Source organism: Xiphophorus hellerii, chromosome 19, assembly GCF_003331165.1.
Source record: "Xiphophorus hellerii strain 12219 chromosome 19, Xiphophorus_hellerii-4.1, whole genome shotgun sequence".
Lineage (NCBI taxonomy): Eukaryota > Metazoa > Chordata > Actinopteri > Cyprinodontiformes > Poeciliidae > Xiphophorus > Xiphophorus hellerii.
In genome coordinates this window covers 14094081-14114728 of record NC_045690.1, presented here as the reverse complement: position 1 = coordinate 14114728, position 20648 = coordinate 14094081, and the positions used below count along the sequence as shown (strand labels likewise).

Sequence of the window (20648 nt, the reverse complement as noted above, 5' to 3'; positions counted from 1 at the left end):
TGGCAGAGACTCACCTACATTTCTAAGGGAGCATTTCACATTTTTTTCAGTTGAGAGACACGACATCAGACATGGACTTTTAATGTAATATTTATCTGGTAAGAAGCATTTCATTTTCTTACTAACTCCAGATGTGTGAAACCTTGAAAAAAGTTGTTATTTTTCTCCTTCTTTTGAATGACTGCAGTTTTAGGGCAGTGATGATGGCCTGCTGCGGCAGTTCAGCAGGTGAAATTATATTTTCACCTCCTTCGGCTCCAGGCTCGATGGTGTCAGTGAGTTACATCACTTCAGATGCAGAGGCGAGGAGAGGAGGAGCTGCATCAACGTAATCTCCAATCACAGCCCGCTTCCTGAACACTCACCTCATTCAATGCACTCGCCTCTTTCTGCCATAATATCCTTTTTTTGTTATTCCATCTCTTTTTTTTCCAATTAGAGTCAATTGACCTGACAGAATTGCCAGCAATTAAGTGATTTTTGTAATAGTCCTGGGCTAATTTGCCTTGGCTTGTCAGCTGTATTTTATGTCACCAGCCCCCCCACCTCGCTTACTCTCTCTGGCACATAATAGCTTATAATTTCAAAATCTTTACCCTCCGCTTCCTTCTCAATAAATTGCAATTACAGGAAGTTGTTAGAGATGCCTTAACTCCCCGCCTCCTCCGCCTCCTCCAGCCGCACAGCTTTTACTTTGTGCCATCAGAGATGTTCTTATATTTTTTGTGCAGCTGACAGAGCGGCAGAGAGCAGCAGAGGAAATCTATTTGTTTGCAAAGCCTTAATGTAATCACACTTCATGCGTGTACACTGAGTCCAACTCTCCTGGGCTGCAGCACATGCAGAAGTTTACTCTCTCCATGCTGCTCATTAGGAATAGGATTCTCTGGCAGCTGGTCTTTTAATTTCCTCTTGAATGAAGGGAGTTAAAGTTGTTTTATTTTCGCAAAGACTGGCCATGAATTTCACAAAACCTCTTTGAAAAACTGGAAAAGTGAAGATCATTTACTTCGGGTCAGGCTGCAGGAGTTTCACCATCTTTTTTTCTTCTCTTTTCCGTTTCCTATCAGAGAATTGGAACCTGTTGACACGCTTCAAATCTTCTAATTGAGTATGCAAATTAAATACATTTTCTGTTCTGTGAGCACGAAGATTTCCTACTTCCCCAATGACCCAACTCACTCAGTTCTGTCATCTCTAAAGCAGATCATCTGTTGGCCTTCCCAACATTCCACCTATCCCACGATTTGTCCATTCCACCTTTGTTGAAGACCATCATGGTATAGATGTCACAGTCTGATTAATGCAATCAGACAATAAATATGTTATTCGAAAAGTGAGTGATATGACAGAAAATCCATTGGAGATTCAATCAAAGCATTGCCAGAATGGTTGCTAATAATGACATACTGCTTGTTTTTTAATTACCAGAGGAAAAAATGTTGTGGAAACATGGAAAGCCAAATGGGTCACAAAACCTAGTGGGGTCTTACAAACATCCATCCATCCATTTTCTGTACACCCTTGTCCCTTAGAGGGGTGCTGGTGCCTATCTCCAGCTAACGCTCCGGGCGAGAGGCAGGGTTCACCCTGGACAGGTTGCCAGTCTGTCACAGGGCAACACAGAAACAGACAGGACACACAACCATGCACACACACACACACACCTAGGGAGAATTTAGAAAGACCAATTAACCTAACAGTCATGTTTTTGGACTGTGGGAGGAAGCCGGAGTAGCCGGAGAGATCCCACGCATGCACAGGGAGAACATGCAAACTCCATGCAGAAAAACCCCAGGTTGGGAATCAAACCCAGGCCGTTCTTGCTGCAAGGCAACAGTGCTACCAACTGCACCACTGTGCAGCCTGTCTTACAAACAATGTTACATATATCATCAGGTGAGCAATGAGCCTCATGAAATTTATGTGAAATTACTTGAAACAACAAGGTTTATATATATAGTAATAATGCATGAATGGAAACCAAACTTTCACTTTTATCTTGTTTGCTATTCAGTGCGTTGACATTTACTAAATAAATATTTTTTATTGTTAAAAGATTTTAGATTTTATGTTGTATTTTTATCTGTATCCTCCATTACTTTTATTTAACACAATGTTTATACCACTGGAAAAAAAATTTAACTTTAAAAAGTCTTACTTCATTCTCTCCTCACCTGATTCTGTGATGCGGTTTTGTCTAAGAAAAGCGCACATTATTGTAGAAAGTTGCTGGATCAACTGGTGATTTACAGAGCGGTGCACTAATGAGTTCAAATGATGAGGATGATGAGTGACTTCTGTTGGGAAAGTTGAACCTAGCAACGCTGGGCCTGTGTAAGTGATAAACTTGAATTAAGCACAGTTCTTCCTAGAGTCATTAATTGGCACTTTATTTGGGGGCTAGATGAAACTGTAACCTTAAAGACATTTAAAGTAATTGGGTACTTTAAGATGAAAAGAGTTGGTATACTTAACCTTCAAAGCTTGAGATGTTATAAACGTTATAAAGATGTTTTTCTGTGCACCTTATCTCAGTTTGGACAGCATAATTTAAAGGGTCATGCCGAATAACCTATTATGTCATATCAAAAATCTTAAAAATATTATTGTTATGGAGATCCTGAAGTGTTCATTGTTACTTTTCTATCAGTAATTTTGCTTTAGTAGGTCAGAAATAAAAAGCTGTTTAAAGGGACAGTATTATGGGTTTTCCAGCCACATCGAGCCATTTTATGGCACAATTACGTAATGTTGTAATGTAATGTTATAGTAATGTTGTAAATGTCAAATATGACTTAAAAGAAACTTGACTTTGTAATTTAACACCTTGAAATTAGACCTCTGTTGCTTTAACTCTTTAAGAACCAAAAGAAATCATGGAGAAAATCATTATGTTTTATTATTGGATTTCAGCCAGGAAGTTAAAGCTTGGGCATAAATGATTCTTACAATGAGACAGTGACACTAAGCATATAACCAAAGAAGTTATAGAGTGGTTTACAGACAATAAAGTCAATATGCTGGAATCTTCGTCAGAAAACCATATTTTAAATCCCAGAGAAATGTTCAGTCAGATACATATGTGAAAGGCAGTCTGCAAACCTGACTGGGTTAAATCTGTTCTGGTGTAATCCTAAACTAACCTGAACAGACCAGACCATGTAATGTCAACCAGTTAAAAATAATGTTTTGATTTCTACTAAAGCATATGCAAATTTCATGTTTCAACAATATGTTTTACTTGCTATATTCCCATTCGATCCTTTACTTGACATAAGGCAAATAATAAAAAAATAATCAAATGAATTGCATAAATTATTAGGGTGTGCTATCTGAAATCCTCTGCTCTATATACCTAGCTGAGTCAGAAAAAGAGTACTTGTTAAAGGTTTTAACACCTCTGTAAAGAAGCTGCTGTTAGTCAGCTGTAAAGAAGGTAAAGAAAGAGGTGTTGGCCCACAAGCAACAATAGGTCTGATCCAATTAGCACAATCACACAATGCTGGCTGCTGTCTGTGTGGGAAACCTCCACAGCAACACACTGGCTGTAACTTTGTCCTCATCAAACTTTTGAGTCTCTTTCATTTAGAGCTGCAGCTACAGAGGCTCATCAGTGCATCTATTTCCTCCCAGAATCTCATTTCAGTGAACATAAACGTACGGGTACTGCGCTCTAATGGCAGCGCGTGCTGTGCTTAACACAGTCTGAAATGAATAACCCCAGTAACAGTCTCATTGCTATTACAAGCAGGACTTAAATGATCATTTGGGAGGATGAACCCGCTGATAGCATTTGTGGAATTATCGTAATATCATTTTTACTTTGCCTAAATCATTCTAATGAGATGTGCCACTTAGTGATTGTGTTGGAGCTAAAATAAGAGCTGCGTTTCTGCCACGTCTATGGCAGAAATATCGCTGCCCGCTGTTAGAATAAGTGCAGCTGGCAGTTGGGTGTGTGTGTTTTCCATCTGAATCCATTTGGAGCTCGCGGGGAATCCACAAACCAGCAGATCATTTTGTTGTTGTTGATTGAAGAGTTTCATTTTTCTAAGAATATGACGGCCCGCATGCACACATGCAAACTCTTTCAAATGGACTCAAGAGGGGGGAAAAAGGACGGATACATGCATTCAGAAGGATCAACAAATAAATAATTCAGAATGATATGACAGCAGATGTTTGGGAGGCCGGGATTCGGCGGTGGTCTCCGCCGCAACTTTTGATCAGAAATTCAAAAACAGGCCCTGCGTGGCCGACAGACGGCTCTCATCTTCCTCCTTCTGCCTTCTTCTCATCCCGGATATTTTCTTAGGCCGTTTGTTTTCAGGCCGGCGGAGAGAGGCTGCAGACCACGGCAGCACAGAGGAGAAAATGGTCCTGGATCCGTATCAGGGAGATTAGGAGATGGCGCAACTTTGAAACAGAGTCATGGAGCAGCTTCTGTTTGATATCTTAAAACAAACAGGAGACACATTTTTGCATGGAACAGACAGAGAAGTGAGGTTAGCTGTCTTTCAGAAGGGGCAACTTATTTTGCAAGCACATTTTGATTATTCAACAGTAAAATAACAAATTAGACTTTTACATTATGGAGCTCTCATTTTGACCCCTATAAATTAAAGGGGTGAGTAAAAGTTGTGTAGCAATTGCTAGTTTCTTAGGGTTCCTTATGCTTTATGCACATTTATTAAAATATTTCAATGTGCTGTGCCAAAAAGAATCTGCATTCACTTGTTGACATAACATTACGGCTCGTACATAAAACACATGCAGAAAAATTGCGAACAAAATTGAATAAAAACAACAGTGAATGTGGCGTTAAAATAAACAAACCGTTCAGCCTAACAGGTTAACAGCTGTACATTTGAATATTATCAAAGTTAATTCAAATTAGCAATTTGTTTAGTTTTCATGACCTGGCTTACAACTAGTAGAAACCCAAAGTTCAGCTCTTTAGAAATGAAAATATAACAGATGAACAATTTAAAAAATGAACATGGAAATGTTAAAATGTTGCCGTGTTAAAGTCTATAAAATCATGGGGAAGAATGCTGACTTGACAGCTGTCCATCAGATGTCTACTAGCAGCCTCCAAAAGGGGAAAAAATCACAAAAGGTTTTTACTAAGGAAGCTGGTTGTTTGCAGAGTGCTCCAACCAAGCATATAAATATAAAGTTTAGCGGAAGGCAGAATTGTGTTAGAAAAAGCAACAGGGAATCCAGCAGTGAGAAAACTATGGAGCAAAGAGTTTGGAGGACCTTCACAATGCGTGGAGTGCAGATGGAATCAATTCTTTAGTGTAGGGGTGTAAAACAGTTTTTCATTGTGGGGACTTTAATCTGCGGACAGATTAAAGTAACCTCTGCGTTTTATTAAATCCAGATCCATTGCAAGATCTGGAGGAAGAGTGGAGAGACTCAGAATAAAAGTTGTCCAGTGCAAAGTATTATAAATCCTGAAGACGTTCGGTGGTGAGTGACAATAAGAAGACTATTAAGGTGTCAAGCTGTAGATAAACAAAAATGGCAGTAACAATTGTTGGATAGCTGCACAGCAGGACTTTAAGCCTCAGTAGTTAATCATAAAGTCTTGACAAAATAAAAAAGAGAAAAGATGTTAATGTCAAATTTTTTTGAGACCAACATGATTAACAGTGAAAGCTTAGGATATATCATGGCAAACTTTCTCAAAAATCTCCTCTTCTCCTCATGAAGGTTACAAACCTCAACAAACAGATGCAATATTGTTAAATTTATGTTTGAAAACAGATCAAATGAATTTGTCACACTTTAGCCCAAAGAATTGTGTAATTTAAACAAAAATCTGGACTTGGATTTCTCTTATTCATTTTGAATGTTTCTAAAAAAAAATAAATCGCTCTCAGGAAGTGGTTATATTTTTATGGCAATAAACAGACAGCTTGATGACAATGACACCGTTCATCATGCAGCAGTGTTACTCATTTTCTATCCTGTGTCACTTTTAAGTTCTGTATGTTCGATTGCCATTGAAGGTGTGACGAACTCATCCACATCTTTTCTGAAGAACATAAGAAAAGAAGCAGATAAAACACTGAATCTACATGCGTGATTAAGCTACACACATTTGTCTTTCAGCTTTATATTAGATAAAAGAATTTAGATAAAAGCTCATCTCAAAATGCAAGTCCAGAAATATTTTGGAATTCAAAATTCTTTTTAGCATCATGTTGTAATCTAAGTAACGCTAAAACGTAAAGGAGGCTAATGTTTTGCAATAAGACAGTTGTCATTGTCTCTTGAAAGGTATACTTTTCATTTGATAAAAAATGTACTGGAGGTATTGGCAAACCAATGGGGTATGAAGGCGTGTGGGTGGATGTGTGTGTGTGTGTGAAAGGGAGAAGGGTGGGGGGTATAGGATTTAGTCATACTTAACTTGCAATTGAGAGTCCCCTTACATGGCTTCCTTCAGCCAGGCACCTTTTTCATACACGACTGAACCATTCATATTCCATCTGTTCCAGCTCTCACTCTTTGGGGAGGCTGTCAATCTCCCAGAATCATGTGATGCGAATGGAGGGTGAATTAAGGGGGGCGAAGAGGGATTGCAGTAAAGAGACAAAGGAAAATAGAAAGTGAGAAATAGAGAAGACGACTCACTGCTGCAGCTTCTTTAGTCCATTTGGAAGTATTCATTGGTCTTTTGAGACATGGTGAAACCTGAGAAAAAAATGTTATGTCTTTAATTATGTCTTTCATATTTTGAAATATAAAATATGTCATATCTAAGAGACATAAGTAAAGAATCTGATCCATAAAACATAAAAGATTGTTGAAATTTAAGTGCTAATACACTTGCAATAACCAAAAATGATTTGTCTCATGTTTTCTATAATTTGGTTCACATGCAGTTTTGTCCAGTGGATGGGAATGCTCTAATTTTTCAAACAAAAGGGTAAATATAAAACAGCCACCAGAGGGCATAAGGAGCGGTATCAGGCAGTTACCAGAGTATCCTACAGTTGATCAGAACAGGGTCAAGTAAGGTAGCAGAGACAAAACCGCTTTATTTTTAATTCTGTTATTAAACAAATTATTTAATCTTATTCAAAGCCTATGGATTTTTTAGTCGCAGACTGTAAACTAAGTAATTGTAACATCAATACACTTAATTGTACATTTCTTAACCATTTATAAATGCCAATGATAAATAAAACTGGAAAGTTTAGGTTCCAACAAAAAAATGCTTTAAGAACTCCACATTTAATGTAACATTGTTATGTGACTCAGTTATTAACTTAAAACCTGTGAACTATGACATAAATTTGCTATTTAAATTGAGCTAACAGGGAGACAAATAGTCACACACAAAATAGTTCTGTCTAAAAAAAATAAGCAGAGGAAAGCATTGTTATTTCAATCCCAGTTTTTATTCCATTGCTTTCTTACACCTTTATTCTTTGAAAAACTTAATCTGCTTTGACTTTTATGCATAACCATCTCTTGAATGTAAAGAAAATAATCTGGAAAAGAGGGTTTTAGCTTTGGTTGTCACTTGGTTTTGCATTTGGATCATTTTCATAATTGGTATGTTTTTGGCTTTGTATGATTGGTTCCTTGTGACTCCATTTAGATTCTAATTTTGGGTTAGTCCTTGCCCTTTGGTTTGGTGAGATTAGCTTTGTGTTGTGTGATGTGGTTTGGGTTGGATTGGGTGTTATGGTATGATATGGCGTGGTGTAGTGTGTATGTTCACAACCACATTACATTGTAGTCTGATCATGGACATTCAGGATTTCCACATATCAGATCAGGATCCAGAAATCTGCTAGAACTTACACCACAAAACAATGCTACCAACAAGAGTATCACTTAATTTCCAGATGAAGTCTTCTAAGTTGTAAGGTTGGACTTCTATGAATCTGACTTGTTTCTCATAGAAGGACATATCTCAGTTCTGTCAAACACCATTGGAAGCTGATGGATGTTCACATTATGATAAAGAGCATTTTAAATCCTTGATTTTCAGTTTTAATATGAAAGTTAACTTCCAAAAGCTTTAGGTACTGAGAATTAACCACCAGATTTATTTTCCTAATGTGACGGCCCTACGGTGCTGTCCTTTGTGTGCTGTATAGTGCAGGCTGTTTTTCCATTAGGTCCTTGATTGTGGGAGGTGCCTCCCATACCGGGATGGTATATAAGGAGCGCCGTTCCATTAATCAGGATGTGTGGCTGGCTGACAACAGAACCAGAAGCAGACGAGATCCGGACTCGGAGGCGGCGCTGGCACAGCTGACACCTTGTGTTTTTAATAAATGCCTCTGAAGGGGTTAAAAACCGTTGGGTTTGCCGTGTCCTCCCTATTTTTTGTTGCGGCCATCCGAGCCGGGCTGTAACACCTAACATAACCTCCTCTCTTTGATGGTAAGAAGACATTCTTCAGGTTTGAAAAGTATCCTCAGCTCCATCACTGCCAGAGGAATCACATAGATATTAGGAGAGGGGAAGAACAGGGGAAAAAGGTCTGCAAGGCCAGGAGGCTGCACGAAGGCGACACATCTGCCGCAGTATTAACTTTCTGCTCGGAAGGACCTCGGTGTCAACGCTGGCCGCTGGGGCCTAAATGTAGCCGGCTGGAGCTCTGATGTAAGACGGAAAACATCCCTACATGGAGCCCAGATTTAGCTTCAGCACTGAGAGATGATGAAGATAGTTCTACCTCTCCAAATACTTCAGACCTAATTCCCAGTTACTCTGTTTTTGATTCATAATTCAAATTTCTTAAAGAAAAATATGGATTAAGAGACTAATTTAGTAGCTGTTTCAGCAACTACCATTGGAATCATCTATAAGGAATTGCAATTTTGTAATATCTTAATTAATGGCTCTGCTCAGTTACCAAAATTTAACCTTGACTTTAATTTCAGTACAAAGTTCACAGGTTTCCCGCTAAATTTTAAAAAGGAACATGTTTCCTGTTGCATTGCACCTTTTACTATACAAAATACCTACGAATACCAGAAAAAACAGGTAAGAGTTGGTGTAGATCAATCTTCTTGTCTTTTGGTTTATCCCTTCAGGGGTTACCACAGCAAATCATCTGTCTCCAGTCAACCCCAGAGAGAGAGGGAGTATCCTCTACTCTCATGTCAACTAATTTCATGTCCTATTTCACCACATCTATAAAACTCCTTTTGTGTACATCATCACTCGGCTAAAATCATCTTGATGTTAGCCCAACCTATGATAAACTTTACTGTTTCCAAGGAGGCCTACAACTCTTGTTAAAGGAAATTGTTGGATCTAGCTTGGAACCACCACTTTGGACAAGAAATAACAGAAGTAGAATAGACTTTAGATCCCATTACCCTGATGATCATAAAGAATCTTTGACTAATTTAACCACATTTTTTTGTTGTACTTGTGAATGAAAATAAACATCATACAGTTCACGCCTTCTATATTTCTTCCTCCTGATTTTTATATTAATGTTCCATCAAATTTCTGAGAGCAATGGAAGGCCTCTCTATTTCAATCCAACTTTAGCTCTGATATTTCCTCCAAGCTGCAGCAGATGGAGACTAAGATTTGTTATTTCTTGCTTTGTTCAGCAATATGAAGTCCTCCAAAGTGAAACAGGAAGTTGATCAGTTTTATTTCTAATTTGTTTCCTCCCATTGATTTGTACATGTTTTCTTTTTTCTCAGTCTAAAGCAGTTATGAAAGATGTTCTCATTTTTAACACATCTTCAGGATGAAGTTAATAAGGTTGACACTGGTGTTTCTTTTTGGCTACATATATTACAGAAAGGGCAGATATTTATCTGATCAGATCTGTTATTCTCCCACCAAAGAGAGCAAGTAACAACATTCAAATGTCGCATTACAGGACAAAGCACTATACAGAAAAGTCAGTAGTTGGTAAATCATTGGCACTATAAAATTGCTGGGGACAATGCAAAAAAAACCCCCAAAAAACAGAAAAACACCAAACGCCGCATTTTTTAACTTGAGAGAGTAAGACAAATGCAGGTTACAGAGAGAGCATGAAACCAATGTTTTGGAATTTTATATTTGAGCCCAGTTTTCAAAGATTATTTTTTCTGGTCTCCCAAAACATAGGACCCTTAAGGATGCACAGCCTAAACAACAAAAAAACTTTGAGGATAAGGGCATTTATACTAGCCTGTTTAATTCACTTCAACTGAACTCTGGTTTGTTTGTCTAGAAAGTCCAGTTTGTTTAGCGAGGTGTGAATAGACAATCAAACACTAATGCAGATCAAAAACACAAAATCTGGTCCGCCTACAAACCTAGCTCTCGGTTCTGTTGAAATGAACTCTGTGTGATTCAAATATGCATAGGTGAATGCCTAGCAGAGCAGAGACCGCTCCAATAACAAGAAATGGACAACAGTGCAGATCATTCTGGGTAAATGCACCAAAAACAAACGTGCAAGTACAGTATATCATTAGTGGAAGAAATTGCTGGTGTTCAATCCATTGTTGAAGAGTGTTTGGTACATTTGCCAAAGACAAGAGATAAATTCTACAAAAGCTGAAACCTGATGCCACTGCAGGTAAAAGAAGTCAAAATTACATCTGAAACCTTGAGTTTAAGGGAGCATTCACAGCAGCCCTGTTTAGCCGGCTTTAATTGAAATCGAGTCATTTTGTCTACAATATCTGGTTCATTTGGAGAGGTGTGATTGATCCATCAAACTCTGCAGCAGACCAAAAAAGCACACTTCAAATGCAGATAGGCAAATGGTCAAGAGACCGCACCAAAAGCAGGAAACAAACAACAGCACAGAGCATTCCGAGTCAATAAAACCAAAACAAATGTGAGAGTCTAGAAGGAAAAATGGGTTGTGGTCTTTTACCAAAGACAAAAGAGAAATCCTATCTGATGCTCCTTCATTTTTGTTTATATTTTATGAAGAAGAAAGATGTGCTCATGTCTTTTTAGAAGGTTTTGTTGTCATTTCCTTCAGTAGTTCTTGGTGCAGCATCACCACGGTTAAGAAGGTAAACAGGTTTACCTACGTTTTAGAAAGAGAAATGTGTAGAACTTGTGAAAAAGTCATACTTTTTATCAAATAATAATAATAATCTGAAAATCCGCTCAGATTTCTTTGTAATTTCCCTCCAAGTACTAAGATTTCATGGTCATTTTATTTTTTTCTACCCAGTTTATCTCTTCTCAACTGCTACATTTATTGATTAACCATTAGTTAGACTTTATCAGTTTCTAAAATTGCCATAAGATTTATGAAACAAAAATAATTCAATCATTGACATAAGTAATAGATTGATTAAATGTCCACTAATTCTATTCCCACTGGAAGCTCTGAAATACTCCTTTAGCTACATCTAGTTAATGCCAGAGATGATCCTCTGTTCATGAGATGGGTATTTATTACCCTCTGGCCTAATCCCAGTCTCCTGTGAGCATCATCTGAGCATCTAATCTCTAATGTCATTATGGTCACTTTTTCCAAGGAATGGCCTGGAGAGGCTCAAATCAATAGAACCTGTTTATTATTCGGTCTCTGAGGTGTTTTCCGGCCACACTGTGGAGATTTTCTTTTATAGTGTCTCGTGGGCTGAGGCGGCCAGCTCTGGCCAAACTGACCCTGGAGCCCAGTGCTGATGGTCCTGAATGGGAGCCTTCAGGGACGCCCAGGTCACCAAGCTGCTGTTTTCCGCACTGAGCTCCAGCTGCTCTGCTTACGCCTGATGCCATTGTTGTTGTTGTTAAGTGGAGTGGCATCTCCTCCATCCATTCCTCCCGCCCCCTCCCTTACTTCATCCATCTCTATCTCCAGTCTCAAAGGAATAAAGAAGCCCCATGAATTAATGAAGATGAGCGAGGTAATTAAACGTCATGGTGATGGCGACACAGATCCTGGGAGGTTTTCAGAGGGACAGGAGGTTCACATGGGGCCTTGGCCTGCCTGATCTGATATTAGCCTCCTCCCTTCCTATGTCCCCTCGGCCCCCAGGTCGCATGGCACACAGATATGGCTTGATTGGCCTGCTGGGCACAGGGAGGAGACAGGGGCTTGCTGAAGTTGGCACCCAGGAGAGTTGGAGGGAGAGGCGGGGTGGATGTGGGGGGTAGATTGAGCTCAGGCCTCACCTGTGGCCCCGGTGCCCCTCCCTGGATCCCTCCCCTGGCAGTCAGGTCACGCTGCGTGGTCCAAACACCCCCTATCAGGGGAGAAGAGGAGGAAAACAACAGCATGGAGGGAAGGGAGGCATGAAGGAGAGGATGGAGAAGATAAGGGAGATAGGGCAGGAACTGTAGGAGCACTTCCAGGGATTATGGCCTCATGCTGGCCCACTGGGGCGCAGCCTTGATGGACGTCTGCCTGGCATGCACTTGCCCTTTTCTGAGATGTGAAGTTTGAATCAGACCCCCTCAACAGCATGAAGGCCGAGAGCTGAAAGAGGTCAGCAGTATCCTCTTATGTAAAAATAGTGATGTGGTTTTGTTTTATTAGGGACCTGATTCAATAAAATTGTCACCTTAAATCTAGCTTGAGCAAAAGTATAAGACATTATTTTACACAACATAATGAACTTTTCTTTAAGTCTCTTTTGCTCTTGTATTTTCTGAGCCAATTTTACTGTAATTTGTGTCTATTTGTGCATTTAAAAGTAAATTAGGCATGCCGACAAAACTTTTTTCTGTTTCTGTTTATACATTGTAGTAGTCAAATTCATAAATAAGAATTTTCCATTTCTGCTTGCAATTAGAAAACATTTTACTCAAAACAGGATAAAAATAGATGACACAATACTGTTAAACTAAGACCCATCTGAATCTATAAAAACATTGTGATCAAGAGATTTTAATGCCAAAAGAGAGGTGGTGTGCATTGAGACTGTCTTGCTACAAAGACTGTTCATAATTTTTGTTTTGAATATGAACAATTTTGTGATAAAGGTGATGATGAAATGTGCAAGCTACCTGTTATGTAACATATAGGTACATGCTAAAGTTTGCAAGTTTAAAAACACAAACACGCAGCCTTTTAATGTTTCTGTATGATTGTCCAATAATCACCTGTTTGCACTGTTTAGTTAAGTTGTTTTATGTTCAATAAAAGTTAAAATGTGATTAAAATATTCCACTAAAGCAATAATGCCTTCTTTTGTAACAGAAAAAATACATAAAACTGGGCAAGTATAAGGCTTCTCATAAACACACTGAATGCAGAGAAACATATTTACATTGAAAGTATTCATATTTTTCAAGTTAAGCTAAAATATGGGGCGGCAGATGACAGTAAATTAACTGCCAGTTGGTAGCAAAAAGAGCAGGGACTTCAGGGTGCCACAAGAGCCAAAGTTAATAGGAATCTGGATGGAGCTGAACACAGTGTGATCCTGGAAGTAAACCTGTATAAGTCAGGGGAGGAGGTTCACTTCCCAGAATAAAAAATAGTAATTTTCAATGCTTTAATAATTTAGAATGGCCTAGTCAGATGCTGTGGTGGCACAGGGTAAAGCACAACCCACATATGGAGGCCTTAGTCCTCGATGCGGATGTCACAGGTTCAAGTCCCGGCCTGATAACCTTTGCCACATGTCTTCCCCCTCTCTCGCTACCCATTTTCTTGTCAATTCACTATCAAATAAAGGCCATTAGAGCAAATAAAACTTTACAAAAAATGGCCCAGTCAAAGTTTGTACTCAAATCAGACTGATAATCTGTGGCAAAACTGGAATAGTGACATTCATACAGTTTGGCTGAGCTGAATTACCTGGATATTACCATTCATCATTTCAAAGATGAATGATGTAAAACGTCACTCTCTAAATGTGCAAAGCATTAGAGAAACATAAATACTCACAGTCCTTCTACATAAAGCATTGACTTGAACAAGTACTATTATACTCATACTTCAAAATCATACACTACTTTTTGTTTATTTGTCTCAAAATTCCAGTGAAATTCAGTGAAGTTTGTGATGATTATGCACCTGACTGTGGAAAAATTAAAGGCAATGAACACGTTTGCTAGGCACTATATCACCAATAGCTGTTTGTCGCTGTTCACACTGATTTTCAGATTCAGGCTACCAGATCGATGTCTGGTTTTATTCGTACCTCTTCCTGCTAAAGTCTATATGTGATAAACTGAGTAGAGGAGGTGCAATGAACAGATGGAGGTGATGATGAACCCCAAGGCGAGGCCTGGAGGTGCTGTTCTAGGTCTCTATGACTCACAGCACCATTAGGACTCGACAAGCACCAGAGGCTGATCATCACCCAGGAGAGCTAACCAAACCTGCTCTGTGTTTATTTGTTATCACAGCCTTCACTGGAATAATTAGACAGGCCTTACCTTTGGTCTTGAGCCAGATTCCTGCCCCAGGGGCAGCAGGACAAGCTCCGCTTACAGCCTGGCAGGCCTCCCCGCCTCCCAGCCCACACCAAAACACGTGTCCTCCCTCCGGCTTCTGGGGACTCGACGCTGTGGGGCGGCAGGTATGATGTTTTGTTCAGCCACATCTTGGCACTACACACATGCACCCATCTGCCCCAGCTCTCTTCCACCCACCTCTTCATCCTTGTCCCAAGACGCTGCTTGTCGTCAGTGACCTAAGGTCCGTATGTAAACAAAAAATGTGCTCTCATTAACAGAAGGAAAGTGTTGTCCTGGGAACCAAATGGGTAGGGCTGCCTGAAGCCAGGTGGCCTTTTGTGACTTGTCTTGTCCCTACTCAGCTCAAACAATTTTAACTGCTTTGTTGTTATAAGTATGCTATAAAATCTAAAAGAAGAGTAAATACAGAGTCCATATCAGAGACAGAGAGCTGTAAGCATAAAAATTACGCAAAAACAATGTCTGTGGTCCCAGTGGGTAGAGGAACAACATCTCCTTCATCACTGAAAAAGTACAGAAATGCACTGATTACAGGAGGGTGGGGTGGAAAGAGAACAGGTGTGCTGCGGACCCCCTCCCGGGACCACCCGACGACCCCCTAGTCCTCGGCGGGGGAGGAGAAGGAGGGATGGGGTTGTAGTGGAGAAAGAGAGGAGAAGAGCTCAGCTCATTAGAGTGAGTTTGCTTCTGCTAACTCTCCCTTCCCCCGGGGAGGCGGCTAATCATCGCACAGGGACCAGTAGTCAGTTAGAGAAGTCATGGAGAAGGAGAACACTCCCCAACAGTATGAGTCTCTTTCTATGAACCCAAAGTGCACTTGTGATCTCTTCTAATCGCATTTAGCATCACTTCAAAGGTGATTCAATGATGCCGTGACATTAACCTTCATTATTCAGGTGCTGTAGCGGAGCCCTTTAACTCACACTTCATTCTGCAGAGCATCAAACGGAGGTGAGACAGTGCAACTTCTAGAGTAAAGAGTTGTCACATTACTGAAATATCAAACTAAACTCCTTCCCTTCTGAAACTGGACTGAGGTTAAAAGGAAATACAGGGCGTGCCGTGGTGGCGTAGGGGTTAGCGCGACCCACATTTGGAGGCCTCAAGTCCTTGACGCGGCTGTCGTGGGTTCGACTCCCGGACCCGGCGACGTTTACCGCATGTCTTCCCTCCTCTCCTTCCCCCTTTCCTGTCAGCCTACTTCGTAAAAAGGGACTCTAGAGCCCACAAAAAAGACCCCCTGGAGGGGTAAAAAAAAAAAAGGAAATACAAACACAATCTCGCAAATCCACTAAACAATATCCTTTCTACAAACTTACATATAAACCTAAGTCAAATATATCTGAAAAGTTAATTTCAGTATTTGGTAATGGTTTTATTAAAAAAAATAAATACAGTATGCTCTGCACTTCTGACTTGAGCTTGCAAAGTCACAAATCAAGTTGTCTTTTTTAAGATGTGATCGATGTGAATAATTCATAATCTCTGTACTCAATGTTCCCTGTGAATGCAAGTATTAAGTTGGATGCTCACATCATTGGTAATGTGAAAAATGCTGGTCATTGCAGACAGTCTTCCCATCTGGCTCAGAAAAAATGAACACATTGTGCACTGCGTTCAATAAAAATTTTACAATGATGGACTTTTAAATGTAAGTTCTGATTCAGAGCAAAAAAATAAAATACATATATGTGTTGCTTGTATAAGATAAATGATAAAGCAAGTTGAGGAAGGAAGAGCATATTGGAACAGAATGCACAATCTCTGTCTCTTTGACCGCAAGTGGCACAAATAACTATGTTAGGCAAAGAAATAAAGTTTTATGAAAATCATGTACTAGCACAGCCTCCTCTTCATACAACACATCCTTAAGATCTTGGATATTTACCTGATTGTTAATTTAGTTGAGCGTTTCGCTCTTTAATCGCTCGTGTTTTCCTGCAGTGCTGACAGTGAGAGCAGCTCTGAAGGTTCTGAGCTGCTGCGTTCTGTTTTGACTGATTGTCTGCTGCACGACAGGCTCTGATTGCCGTTATGAAGCCGTCTGCAGACACAGTGCCTGACTAAGAAAAATAAACCATGTAATCATGGGCTTTTTTGCTGCTCGCCATACTATTTCATTGTTATGACAAGTAAAGATAGCTATCTTCAGAGTGCTAATTAGCTCGCATTAGTGAAAACAAACAAGAAAAACTTCAAGAAATGACTTCAGAGTGTAGCGGTGGACGCAATCGTCTCAGAGTTTAGTTTGCGAAGCTGATATTAAGGTTTAACAGAGGTAGAAGATTTTGAATAGCTGCAATCAAATCAAACTCATTTGATGTCTTCCAGTTAAAGCCATTGTTCACAAATAAAAAAAAGAATAAAAAAAGGGAGACAAGAAGGTGCACATCTCAAGCTCTTTAGAAACCTGTAGTGTTCCTGCACACAGAGCCGTGTACTAGCTACCGTTTCTGCTTTTCAAGTACCACTACATGAGAATTTAGCTCCACTAACAATAGGATGAAAGATTGTACAGCCAAGGACAAGTGGAAGATCATAACAGCGATGCACAGCTCCCCTGAAGAGCACTTAAGAGCTGCTGATGAGAATATTCCACTGCCAGAACAAAAGTTCTCTAACTCTGATCACAATTTTTTTGCTGTTGGGACCTGAAAGCTTTTTCATGGATGTGTCTGATAGACCAGGCCCACAACAGAACTTCTCCACGTGGCACAAAGCAACAAAATTGGCCTCACAGTTGGAACAGCGTCATAGATCATTTCCATTTTCCCATGATTAATGTGAGTTTAATATCCTAAATCAGAGCCTAATTAATTTAGATACAGTTCTGACGGAGCCCTGCTACCAATATACGTGCTGGTAATTAGATGGAGGCCAATGTTATGCTCCATTGTTTAATTAAAGCAGAGCATTGTGTGAACCCATGTGAGCTAATGTTGTTGCAAGAAGGGAAAAAGGACTTTTTGATGGTTGATGGAGAAACAGAGTTTGTTATGGTTTCCTAATGGAATAGAGGTATGTGGGGAATCATAGTGTCACATTAATATTATTGGTATCACAACTCTGAAATGCTATGAGGACAGGGGTTTTACAAATCAAGGTTCCTATGTTTCATGTCTTAAAATTACATAATTTGAATTTTTATGTAATCTTTAACGCATAAATAGAAAAGTTCAGACTAAATTTAGGACACATATTCTTATAATAGGTTCATGTTTTTGAACATGAAATTTGGAAAAGATACAGACTGCATTAGAATCCGGACAAATAAACATGCTTTGAACATTTTTAAAATACTGTTGTTTTGTAATAAACAACAGAATAGTTTGGGTGTAGAACAACAAAGAACTTTGCAGTTCATATTTTCCATTATTTCTGTTTTGGATGGCCTCATTTAATTGATAATTCTAAACCACAAATAAAGTTTTTAATTGGCAGGTCCCGTGTTTGTGATGTACCATCGCTCTACCGGAAACGTGTGGCGGGAAAAAGCAGGTTTTTGTTTTTACAACCAATTAAAAGTTGAAGAACTCCATTAGATAAATTCTCCTGTCTGTATCCAAGCAAAGCGGCTGAAATATTACTTATTAATTGATATCCATTCAGCGTTGCATTCATTTGTGCAGAAGGTAGAACAAAGCAGAGAGCTGCTGAAAGTATTCTGGTTCTGTTCCAAAGTCATCTGAAGGCTTTCAGATGATAAAATGAGCTGCACACAATTGGATTTTACATTGTGTCATTAGAACACAGCACAGCAGGCCGGTTATTGCGATGTGCCACAGCATCAGTGTTTCATTCCGCTACTGTAAGGTAAACTGTCTGACAGCAAGGATAACCGGGATGGCTCCTGGACTGGCTATAAATGAAGCAAACAGCCTTTTATAACGGCATGGCATCTGTTTCTTCAAGGTCAGCTCCACTGTCTGCCTACATTAAGACTTGCTGCTGTATTATGAGACAGCTCACTTTTCATCCTCTCTCTAAATGCTTAGATGTGCGTGTCCGTGTATCTGAGTGTTGGCAGTTTTAAAATAAATGTTACAACAAGAACTTAATAAAGACAAAAAAAAGTCAATTTTCTTATTGTACTTTGTCATGTTACTTTAATTGACATTTTGTAATGAAGATAGCAGCTGCTGGACCTTTTTAAAGTCCATTCCTCCCGTTTTCATGATTTAAAATGCTAAACTGTATGGGATTGCTGTCTGATGCTCCTCTCCATCATCTAGAGATCTAAGCATCAGGCTGACCAGCACAACTTGCACACTTCATCTTTGAAGCAATGCTCCTACAAGTCCTGCAGAATGACGTTTTTCTGCATCTTCTCTCCCTTGTTTAGTCAGGCAATCATTCAATAGCTCTATATATTTTTAATCTAACTTGCAGATTCATCCATCCATATCCATTTATCTTTGCAGTGTCATGGGCCTCTTCCCCAATTGGCCCAATGACTGCTGGGGATTTCTTCTGAATAAAAAAAATAACCTTTACTGTTAAGCAAACAATAATAATAAAATCAGTACAATCACTGAAAACTTTAAATAAAACAAACAACTTGACAATTTTGTCCACGTGCACTCTTATACATACAACTGTATCAGAATATCAATAAAAATGTTAATACACATAGATTTATTACACACGCAGTGCTACTTTATATAATTATTTCTGTTCATTTTAATGAACTATGTTGCTATAAAGATTTGAATATTGCAAGAGATCAGTGAAAAACTATTTTCAACTATGGAAGACTTTGTGTCTCCAAAACAAGCTTCTTCGGAACATAGTCCTGATATAATCATACAAAAAAAAAAACCTGATTGCAACTTATTTTGTCCTTTCATATCCTACAAATTAATCTGTCAAGGTCACTGGCCATATATACAGAAAGCATGAACTGAGATTGCATGCACAAAGGGGTGAGATTTACAGCTCACATCATTCACCTGAGCAAAGCATGAGACCTGTGGGAGATTTCCAGAGGGGCAATGTCCAGATGGAGAGTTCATGATCATTCCATACTTAAATGGTGCACAACATTCTCATAATATTATATTCTACATCAAATTCTGCTGAGCAACATATTTCTCAGATCTGACAGACTGGAAGATCCTTCACTGCATCTGCTCTCACTGCACACCGTGAACTCCTGCTGCTTCTGCAGACGTCTCTGCTTTGTTTCATATTGCTATGTCACACTCGTTCTGCAGTCCCATATTAACCCCTTACAGCTCAAAATGGCTATGGGTTTATTAGTACCTTGTGAGATGCATCAGGTGCGTGATATTGATCGGATAACTTCAACCTCTGATTCCACGTTTGGCATGGCTTGGAAAACACATGTAGATAACAGAATGAAAGGATTATCAGAAAGAGACTCCTGTGAACCAACATGATCAGATATCACGGCTCTTCAAATCATTACTGACTGTGGAAATCTAAAGAAACTTGGATTTGTTGCCTCTCCACTCTTTCCTCTGATATAACATCAATCAATGTGTGTCCTTAATACATCTGTGAGTAATGAGTCTATAAAGACGATAATAATGAGCAAAAATTAAAGCTTGTAATGTATATCTTTGTGTGTGATGAATCTTCATAAAATATGCATTTCGTGATTTGAATTTATTACTGAAATAAAGTAACATTTCAATGAATATTGAATATTATTGCAATGTCAATGTATAGCTGTTATTTTTCCAGCTCTTCAAAACATATTACACATCCATTAAGGCAACACTTTCAATTAAAGAAAGAAAATGATTCTCACATTATTGTAAGGAGCCAACGAGTTATTTGATTCTTTCAAAGGATCAAACCCATTGTGGATCCAGATGATTTCACCCTCCCATTTCATCCAAAATAGCACCCCATTTCCATTTATTTTAAGACCCAGTGGGATGACCCAGGTCGGAGTGTGCTCTCTTGGTATGTATGGTTCATTTTCTAAAGTAATACCTCATTATTTTCTTGTACTCATGCTCACATTAGCACTAAGTGAGCCTCAGAGGTTGAAAATTTTCCTCCACTTGTTAGAGCTCAGGGCCACTTTGACTATTTCAGTGAGCTTTTATGGGTGATCATGCAGTGTTCTGGCTTAATTTGGTTTGATTATGCACATGTACAATTTACCACCCTGCATGTAAAGAGCTGAAATAGCTGTTATGTAAGAAGATACATATCTGTCATGAGTGGTGAAGGCTTAACTGACCAAACACAACTCCAGCCGCAGCAGCAGCTATGAATCTCCCACTGTG

At 39.2% G+C, this 20648-nt stretch overlaps 1 long non-coding RNA gene across 1 annotated transcript; it reads right to left on the bottom strand.

Annotated features, from left to right (window-relative positions):
• Positions 1 to 2880: 2880 nt before the first annotated feature.
• LOC116708583 (uncharacterized) lies at positions 2881 to 15502 on the bottom strand. Its single transcript, XR_004336717.1, has 2 exons — positions 14347 to 15502; positions 2881 to 6708 (listed from the first exon to the last, which is right to left on the bottom strand). It is a non-coding gene; the product is annotated as an uncharacterized LOC116708583 (long non-coding RNA).
• Positions 15503 to 20648: the final 5146 nt, after the last annotated feature.